Here is a 10,326-nt window from a genome sequence, read left to right as displayed (position 1 = left end):
GACTTCCATTCTTGGCTCTTCCCTGGTCCCAATCCTCTATTGCTAGATTGTCACCTCTGTCTAACCCTTTCCCTAGACACATGACCTCCATGTTCTGTTGCTTTGGCCACCCAGACCTGTGTGGAAGCCTTGAGCTCCCATGATTTCCCCTCCCCTGGTAAACTGGCCTCCAGAGCCTGGGGGATGCAAACCTGCATCTTTCTCAGACTAGTCCCCACATAGCATCTTCTGCCTAATCCTGGGTCATGAGGGAAGCCCCGTGCTGCTAGGTGAAGGTTCCTCTGTCCCCTGCTCTTGGCTTTTGTCACCATAGACAAAGCTTACCTGTCCCCCTAGAGTGTGAGAAATGGTAATCCTCAGGCCTTGGGGACACTGTGGCTGTGGCCCAGTGGCCTGAGGGATCATCTGGACATCATAGCTCGGAGCACTGAGATCCCAGAGTTCCTGAGGAACAGACAGACAGACAAGATCTTAATCCAGCCTAACTGTCCGCTAGCTAACCGTGGGGCAACTTCCAGAGCTGTCTGGCTGTTTTTTCTCTACCATAAAATGGGCTGACGGCGTACAGCTGGGTTTCCCTGGAAGCAAGTTGCAAGAGGTCAGGCACAGCTCTGCTGAGCTCCTGGAGTCCGGTGGTGTCAGCCTCCATTATCCAGGGGAGTGGGTTGCAGAAGGGCACTGTCATTTACCTCAAGCCTCAAGGGCTCCAGCCTCGGTTTCTAGACTCTTGCGCTGGGCAGCTGCAGGTGGTGGGTCACCTTGGAGAGGGCAGTTTCTTGCCACGCCACAGCCTGCCTCCTTCTCCCACACTGTGCTCCTGACACGGATATTCAAGGTGAGAAGGGCGTCCTTGCTGGCTCTAGCGGCCTCACACTAAGGTCTGGGCACCAAGGTCACCTCCAGCAGCACAGGAAGAGGGGAGGAGTGACTGGAGGTTATGGTCTGGAGGGAGGAGGGAGGGGAGAGTGGGGGAAATAAAAAGAGATTACAATTTTTAAAAGGCACTCGAGCTGTCTCCTGACACCGAGCCTGGTCTCCATCCGGTTTATAGCTTACAGGCTCAGCAGCTGGGCCTGTCTGCCTGGGGTGGGTGGAGGGGTGAGGGGTGAGCCAGGCCCCCACCTGCCTAGGCTGTGCCTTTTCTCCACAGTGCTGCTGGGCAGTTGCAGTCCGCTCAGCGTGAGGGCACACAGGGCAGGTGGGACCCCAGGGTGACGGGCAGCCGCCCTGGAGGTAGGGCTGACGCTGCCCCATCTATCCCCCTGACAGGTCAATTTTCTCCTGTGTTTTACAGGGGCTTTCAGGGCAGGAAATGTGATAGGGCAGCTGATTTATGTCTTCACCTGGTCTTTGTTCACAAACTCTCAGTCCTGCCCCACCCTGTGGAAGACTGAGGGCTCTTATCCAGAGGGAATTCCTGCCCTGGCTCCTTCCAGGGCCAAGCACTGACTGCTGTGTGCAGAGGTCACCTCTGAGATGGGAATGTGGTAAGTGTCCACGGTGACCCTTGAGGCGTGGCTTTTTTTTTTATTCTTTTCTTAAAACATTTTTTTTCAGTCGGGGTTTTGCTCTGTAACCCAGCCTGGCCTTGAACTTTTCGCAGACCCTCTTGTCTCTGCCTCCTAAATGCTGGGGTTATAGACATATTATACTACTGCGTTCTACTTTGAAGTATGTTTTTGCCAGGGGGTGTTTTTTTCTTGGCAGTACCTGGCAGTACAGGGCCTAGGAGTGCCCCCCAGCCTGGTCTTTCTAGGAGTATTGATGAAAGAAATGGTACAAGGTGTTTCTCGGGCTTGAACTCAGAGTTCCTGTGTTCTCCTGTTATACCCGGCCCCTGCCTTGTGGGATGGGTGGACCCTTACACACCTCCCTCTGTAACCTGCAGAGGCCTTCAGTCACTTCTTTCCCAGATATTCCTGAGAAAAAAGGTACTCCTTGGTTGGAAGCTCTGGTTTCTTTTATTTCTTTTGGCTTTTGGAGACAGGGTTTTTCTCTGTAGTCCTGGTGGTCCTGGCACTTGCTTTGTAGATCAACCTGGCCTCAGAAATCTGCCTGTCTCTACCTCTCAAGTGCTGGAATTAAAGGCGTGAGCCACAATTGCCCGGCTCCTTTGATTTCTTTAAACACACACACACACACACACACACATACATACATACATACATACAATTGAAATGTGCCTAAGTGTATTATGTGTACCATATGCATGCAGTGACCCATGACAGCCAGAAGAGGGCATCATAGCTCTTGCAAGTAGCATCAAAGGCAGCTGTCAACAGCCTGATATGGGTTCTGGGAACTGAAACCCAGCCCTCAGCAAGAGCAGTGAGTACTCTTGCTTAACTACTGAGCCATCTTTCCAGTCTGGATCTAATTTCTTATTAAGTGGCACAGAACATACTTAGAAAGCTATTAGGTAGATACCGGGGGGGGGGGGGCAGCCTGGCTCTGTGAAGCCCTTGCTTAGCCCCCCTTTGCCAGTTGGTGCCCTAATTTTTCTCAAGAATTCTAGAACGTGGGGAAAAGCTCTTGTTTCTCCCCTAGCAGCTCCCGTGGCTTGTCACATACTGGGGTGCTGACTGGGATCATACTATTTAAGAAAACACAAACAAATAAATAATAAACCAAAACAGGTGTAGTGGTACACCCCTTTAATTCCAGCACCAGGGAGGCAGAGGGCCAGAGGGGCAGAGGGGCAGAGGGGCAGAGGGCCAGAGGGGCAGAGGGGCAGAGGCAGAGGCAGGCAGATCTTTGTGAATTCGAGTTCAGTCTGGTGAACACAATGAACCTAGGACAGCCAAAGCTATGTTGTGAGACCCGATCTTGAAACAAAACAAAACAAAACAAAACCCAAAAACTAAGAAGGAAGAAGGAAGGAAGGAAGGAAGGAAGAAAGGAAGGAAGGAAGGAAGGGAAAGAGGGAGGGAAGGAGGGAGGGAGGGAGGGAGGGAGGGAGGAGGGAGGGAGGGGAGGAGGAAGGAAGGAAGGAAGGAAGGAAGGAAGGAAGGGAAAGAGGGAGGGAGGGAGGGAGGGGAGGAGGAAGGAAGGAAGGAAGGAAGGAAGGAAGGAAGGAAGGAAGGAAGGAAGGAAAGAAACACAATAAAACAGAGTCTCCTGTGGCCAAAGCTGGCCTTGATTTTTTTTAAAGATTTATTTATTTATTATGTATGTATATGAGTACACTGTAGCTGTCTTCAGACACACACCAGAAGAGGGCATCAGATCCCATTACAGATGGTTGTGAGCCATGTGGTTGCTGGGGATAGAACTCAGGACCTCTGGAAGAGCAGTCAGTGCTCTTAACCACTGAGCCATTTCTCCAGCCCTTGGCCTTGAACTTTTAATTCCCCTGCCTCCATTTCCCTAGTGCTGCTAGGATTATAGGCTTGAACACAATGCCCAATTTGGCACTATCACTCCTGGGTACGTGAGGTGCCACCCCTAGCACATCTCCCTGGGGCCTGGAGTTCTCCTAGGGACGCCTATGCTCGGGGGTCCATGACCCACCAAATCCCTGCTCTCCAGTCAAATGTATTATAACCCTGGGGTGAGGGGGCATATCGGAAAGGAAGGTTAGTTCCCTGCCCTGCAGGGCTCCCCTCAACGTTGAGAATGTAAGTAAAACATACTGTCTGGAGATCACACTGTGGGACAATGAGTTCTGCCTTGGAGACTGTCAGGGACCATTATAATCCTTGGCTGTGAGAGAATGCCTGTTGCTATGGAGTCTCTGGTAACCAGCAAGCAAGCAAGCTAAGATACCAGGGTCATTCTCCTGCAGCTAGGACCCAGGTATGACCCAGGCCTTTGCTGGCTGGCAGACTTTCCATGTCTACTAGACAGAGTACAGATGGAACAGGAGTTAGGCCAGGCCTGGCATAAATACCCTCCTGGCTTAGACATGGCCTCTCCTAAGCCCCCTTCCCACTGATCACCCTGGACAAGCCTTCTCTCCCTGCCCAGGCTCTGCCTCCATGCAAGTTACCTGCCCTCGCCCTTGCCAGCCCTGTCCTCAATGTAAGCCTATTGGAGCCCTGTGTGCTGCGACCTCTATCACTGCTTTCCTCTATCACTCTATCCTGGGATTTTCACCCCAGCTCTATCTGCATGGTCCTTGTCACAGCTGGGGAGCTGGGGAGCTGGGCCTGGGCCTGGGCCTGCTGCATTCCAGCATAGCCTCCCTGGGGCCACGGTACAGCGGGAGCACTGGGGAGGTGCAGGGAGTTCGGGTTGCAGCTGCTGCATGAGAACTTGGATACAGCCCAACAGTGCCCCAGGACTCTCAGCTGTGTCTGCTTGATCCTTGTACCCCAATGTCTCAGCCTAACAGAGAAGGAGCACCTGGAAGAGGCCTGGGGGTTGGCACCACAGGGGATCCAGCAAGCATTCAGAAATCCCTCATAGGGTGGGACTCGTCTGGGGTCCAGTTACCCTGTACCAGGAGGTCATCCCTTCCCTGGAGCTATAGGACTCATGTTTTCTAGATGAGTCCTGACTGGGGCACACTTTTGTAGGAGACAGGAGAACCCTCTGCTCTTTGGTCTGTTGATGGGACAAGCCAAAACTGAGTACAGTGGGTCTCTTGAGGTCTGGAATATAGCTCAGTGTAAAAGTAGGTGTCTAGCACATGCAAAGCCCTTAGGTTGCATCCTAGGTGCCTTGGGGGTGAGGTGGGGGAAAAGGAAGGACCCAGGCCCTGCCTGCCCATACTTCTGGAAGCCCTGAGCAAGGCATGGAGGGCATTGCTACCTCATCCCCGAGAAAGGCTTAGGGGACACTGGTCATTGGTATCCCATCCCTGAGCAAGGTATCAAAGGCTTTGGTCATTGGTATCCCATCCCTGAGCAAGGTATCAAAGGCTTTGGTCATTGGTATTCCATCCCTGGGCAAGGCACGGAGGCTACTGGTCATCTGCACCCTGTCTCTTCTACAATGCAGCATCTCTGCTTCCATGCATGGCCAGAGCCCTTGGTGGAGCCCTCTCCTGGCACTCCTGGGGATGGCGGTGAGTGAATCCAATGTGGTCCCTCTGTCTCTTATCCCAAGTCATCACCTGTGATGCAGTTTGAAGAGTAGGACATCTCAGTTCTGAGTTTTGCGATGGCCTGGCATTCCTGGGTCGCAGGGTTCCTGGGGTAGGTGTGTGGAGAGCTGAGTGCAGGCTGGCTGGACCTCAGGCCTGGTAACTCCACAAGGTCCTAGGCTGAGCTAAGGTGGCCCAGCCGTCCCCAGCTTGCCGTCCTAGTGTGGGAAGACTGAAGCCTGTGCTGGAGGCTGTGTTTCTGGGCCAGGCCTGTCCCTTGCTGAGGGTGTCAGGAGGAGGGTGTGCTTATACTCTGTCCCCTCTGTCCCTCCGTCTCTGAGGCTCTGCCTTTTGTCTAAACAAGATACATGGCATATGGATTTCCGGGGAGGGAGGCTGCGATGGCACCCCTGCTCAGGAGAAGTTGGCAAGGGTCTCTGGGGCAGCCTGTGTGTGCGTGCCCCACTGATGTAGGAGGTACAGACAGAAAGGCTCGATACACTGAGACCAAGCCCGCCTCTTTCTCTCATCTGGAGTTGTAAGAAAAGGAGAAAAAAAAAATGTAGATGAAAGCAGGTTTTCCACCTTGTCGGATTCTCCATGGCTTCCAGTAATTACAGACTAATAATGGAAGGTTCAGGGGACATTTCCTCCTGGTGGCCAAGATTATAATCTGCAGCCTTTGTCTGAGCTGGGGACATTTGCAAAGGTCACACTGTCAGGCTTCTGGGCAGGGGTGGGGGTGGACCACTCAAGCTCAGGCCCCACTTAGAAAAATTCCTGCGTCTGCTGGGACAAGGTGTCCCTGTGACCTCCCTCTCTCTGAGACTAGCAAGGGCTTGCACCTTAAGACCATGAGAGGAGAGGGTATAAGGGCCCAGTTCCCACTTCTCGTGAAGACCTACAAAGCAGTCCCTAAGGCCCTATCGAGGCTTTGCTCTAGGCCAGCGGGATGAAGGGCTGAGTGGTTGAAGGTGTGTTCAGTCTGTACTCTCCTTCCTAAGGCATGGGACACAGTGCGAGACTCCACACGGAAGCAGCCAGAAGTTATGGGAAATCTGCTCAGCTCACAGGTCAGACACAGGTATTGATTGCTACAGGGATGGGAGCTTTGGGATCACAGTGGCCTATGTGGTCTCCAGCACCTCCCTAAGCCTCAGGAAGGACCCACCAGCACAACTGAGGTGGAGGTGGGCTAAGGGAGGAAGGATGCTGGGGACAGCTTGGGGTGGACTGTGTACTGTGCAGGACACCTGCAGGGTCCTAGTGAGGGGACAGCATGGATGGAAATAATGCTGGCTTCTGTGTGGCAAGCAGAGGGGACCCCGTGAGGTGAGGACCACACTGTAGAGAAGCGACCCTGGAGAGGGGTCTGGGCTTATCAGTGCTCACTGCTGTGCAGCGCATGCGAGTTATCAACCTAGAAGGAGAGTTATCTTTGGCTCCTGGCATCAAAGGATCAGTCCATGGCCACTTTGCTTTGTTGCTTTGGCCCTAAGGGGTAAAGTCAATTGTGGTGGGGGTGGGGTCCTGGTAGAGGAAACCTACTCAACCTCACACAGTGAAGCAAGGAGATAAGCTGTGAGACAAAGGGCTCTTCCCTTTTGAGGGCAGACCCACAATGACCTAACTTCCTTACGTTAGTTAGGCTCCACCCCCTGAAGCTTCCTTGCTCCCTGAGAGTCGCTCGCATGACCCACAGTACGTGGATGGTCCTTTGTGGAGTTATCTAAGATCAAGTGTATATGATAGCAATGATAACCCAGACAGAGAGGCAGTGTCACAGGGAGTGGTCATGGATTCTGAAGATGAACTAGCCATGAGTTCCTGATTGGCAGTGAAGCCACAGATGATTCCACAAAGGCTGTGAGAACTTGAAACATTTCCCCTGCTCTCCAGGCAGCAGAGAGGAGGAGAGATAGCTGAGAACTCTTCACAAAAACCACCCCGCCTTTCTGGTTGACTGGGTCAGGTCCTGGTCATAAGAACATACCTGTCCTACCTGGCTGCCTTCATGCTCTTCCCTCTAGTCAGTGGCACATTCATTGGGTTCCCTGCAGACAACATCTGTCTTTCTCCTCCTGAGAAGACCCATTCCTTCCTCCCTCCCTTCCTTCCTTCTTTTCCTTCCTCCCTCCTCCTCCCCTTCTTCCTCTTTCTCCTCCTTTTCTTCCTCCCCCTCCTCTTCCTCTTCCTCTTCTTGGTTTTTTTAAGACAGGATTTCTCTGTGTAGCCCTGGTTTTCTGGAACTTGCTTTGTAGACCAGGCTGACCTGGAACTCATAGAAATCTAGGTGCATCTACCTCCTGAGTACTGGGGTTAAAGGTGTGCACCACCACTGTGTGGCTTTTTCTATGAGGGGATCATCTTGCCCCTGTGTTCTTGTGCTGCTCAGTGAAGGAGCCCGGACTGGTGGGCTCATTCCTTTCTGAGAAGCCATGGTCCTAAGACAACATCCTCCTCAGAATCTGGCAGGAAGGTCTGGTCTCTCCCAGTCTTTGAGGCCCCAGGCCTCATGCTTGGCTCTTTCCCTGCAAATGCTTGCCTCTTGTTCTGCATGGGTCTCTCTGGAAGATTGTGTGGCCGCTGTGAACTTGGCTCCTCTGTCAACTGGCTTTGGGGTTAAGGCTTTGATAGTTGAGGATGAAGCCAAGTTGGGAGGGGGTAAATGCACAGGAAATCTATGAAGGGGCAGGAGGGATGACCATGGTGGTCAGGTGACTTAACAGGACCAGGAATGCTGTGACAGGTGCAGAGGTTGTGAGGCGCATGTGCAGTCATGTGGGTTGGCACCCAAGATGAAGGCATGTGTAGCTGTGTTCAGCTTTTTATGTATACTGGGGATTTGATCTTGAGTCCTCATTTTAGATACAAACTCTCTTACCTGCTAAGACATTTACCCAGCTCTATTTTATATTTATTTATTTTATTAATTAATTTTAGTGCATGTGGGTGTGCGTGTGTGGGCATACATGTGTGGAGATCAGAGGTCAACTTTAAGTGTCGTTCCTCAGGTTGGAGAGATGGTTCAGTGGTAAAGAGCACGGACTGTTCTTCCAGAGGTCCTGAGTTCAATTCCCAGCAACCACATGGTGGGTCACCACCATCTGTAATGGGATCCGAAGCCATCTTCTGGTGTGTGTCTGAAGACAACTACAGTGTACTCATACTCATATACATAAAATAAATAAATCTTTAATTGTCATTCCACAGGATCCATCCACCTTTTTAAAAAATGAAGTAATTTACACTTTATGTTTTTGGGTATTTCGCCTGCATATGTCTGTGCACAGTGTTTGCAGTGCCTACAAAGGTCAGAGGGTGTTGGATCCCTTAGAACTGCTGTTATAGATGGTTGTTAGCTGTCAAGTGGGTATTGGGAATTGAACCTGGGTCCTCTGGAAGAGTGGTCAGAACTCTTAATCCCTGAGCCATTTCTCCACCACCCCCCCCCCTTGCTTTTTGAGATAGGGCCTCTCACTGAATATGCGGCTCACCTATTCTGCCAGGCTGTCTGGCCAGCAGGTCCCAGGCTTCTTTGTCTCTCTGCCTCTTCACTGCGGGGGGGGGGGGGGGGGGGCGGGGGGGGGATTGGAAGCACGTGCCTCCCTATGCCAGTAGCTTTTTCCCAATGGTGCTGGGGATTGAGCTCCACTCCTCATGCTTGCCTCTGTTTTAATGACACCAGTCCACAGCAGGTAGAGAACACCTTAATTCAGAATGACCTTGTGGCCTCGTGCTAATGAGTGACATCTTCAAAGAACTAAGTTCCAAAGAAGGTCGTGTTCTGAGGTAACCAAGACTTCAGTGTGTGAATCTGGAGGGACAACAATACACAGAGAGAGGAGGTAAAGATGGCAGACCCTTACAGACTAGATGGTAGGGAACTTGGGATGGGTCCCGTGGACAAGGAGCAGGTCAATAAAACACAGTAACCCTCTCTGAAAGGGACACAACTCAAATCATATGAAGAAATCACAGAAATTGTGATCCCAGACAAAGAGCCTCTGAAAAACATTCACCCTTTAGTTGCCAGAGCCTGGGAGAACATGCCCACAGAGCCTTGACGTGTGCATTTGAGGTGGTCAGTCCTGGAGGCAGATTCTCTTATTTAGCTGATGAGTGATTGCAAGGGGCCCTGAAATCAAAGAACTGTCCCCAGGCCTGCCAACGATGCCACGTAAAAGTCTTCATTGTCTCTTTCCCTTTGTTGGTAACTTGGAAGATGGAGGTAGGGAATACCTGAGCCAGCAAGAAAATGGACCTGGGGAGCCCTAAGGAACCAAGCTCTGCCAACAGTCAGAAGGGCAGCAACCAGACTCCCCTGTGATGATTTGTACATGCTAGGCCCAGGGCATGGCACTGTTAGAAGGTGTGGCCCTGTTGGAGTAGGTGTGTCACTGTGGGTGTGGGCTTTAAGACCCTCATCCTAGATGACTAGAAGCCAGTATTCTGCTAACAGCCTTCAGATGAAGATGTGGAACTCTCAGCTCCTTCTGCACCATGCCTGCCTGGATGCTGCCATGTTCCCACCTTGATAATAATGGACTGAACCTCTGAACCTGTAAGCTAGCCCCAGTTAAATGTTGTCCTTATAAGAGTTGCCTTGGGGGGGCTGGTGAGATGGCTCAGTGGGTAAGAGCACCCGACTGCTCTTCCGAAGGTCTGGAGTTCAAATCCCAGCAACCACATGGTGGCTCACAACCATCCGTAACGAGATCTGACACCCTCTTCTGGAGTGTCTGAAGACAGCTACAGTGTACTTACGTATAATAAATAAATCTTTAAAAAAAAGAGTTGACTTGGTCATGGTGTCTGTTCACAGCAGCAAAACCCTAACTAAGACAGTCCCTGAGCTTCTGAGAAAATGAAGCGTCCGACACCTTGATTTTATCCACTTGCTGAATGTGTGTGTGTATGTATTCAGTCACATGCTGTGGACACACTTGTGTGTGTGGGTGTGCACATGTGTGAGTGTGAAGCTTTCATGACCACTCTTCCCCTTTTACAGTGAATCATAGCCTCTTACTTGAGCCAGAATTCTTGCGCGTGCTAGACTCGACCAGCAAGAACGACGATCCTTCTGCACACATTTATTGGGAGAGCTTGATTGCAGAGGCGAAAAGACCCCGAGCCTAGAACTGGTGCTGCTTATATAGGCCTAGGAGAGGCATGTCTCACACCCGGATTGGTTATGCACTAAGCCTCATTTGCATGTTCCTCATCTGATTGGCTACTCTCTCTCTCAGTACCTCACAGAACCTCATTAACATACCTCATTTGCATGTCTCACATCTGAT

General features: G+C 51.5%; 1 long non-coding RNA gene across 7 annotated transcripts; it reads left to right on the top strand.

Annotated features, from left to right (window-relative positions):
• Positions 1 to 220: 220 nt before the first annotated feature.
• On the top strand, positions 221 to 8,072 carry Gm39486. 7 transcript variants are annotated; one of them, XR_003949835.1, is made up of 4 exons: positions 221 to 835; positions 1,295 to 1,487; positions 6,031 to 6,110; positions 8,041 to 8,072. It is a non-coding gene; the product is annotated as a predicted gene, 39486 (long non-coding RNA). The 7 variants fall into 7 exon arrangements; XR_003949837.1 differs by having other exon boundaries at positions 834 to 934; XR_003949834.1 differs by lacking the exon at positions 221 to 835 and adding an exon at positions 1,021 to 1,198.
• The last annotated feature ends 2,254 nt before the right edge of the window (positions 8,073 to 10,326 follow it).

The sequence above is a fragment of the Mus musculus genome, chromosome 11 (genome assembly GCF_000001635.26).
Source record: "Mus musculus strain C57BL/6J chromosome 11, GRCm38.p6 C57BL/6J".
NCBI classification, from domain to species: Eukaryota; Metazoa; Chordata; class Mammalia; order Rodentia; family Muridae; genus Mus; species Mus musculus.
The sequence above is the reverse complement of the archived record's forward strand: the minus strand, read 5'-3'. Positions and strand labels throughout refer to the sequence as shown.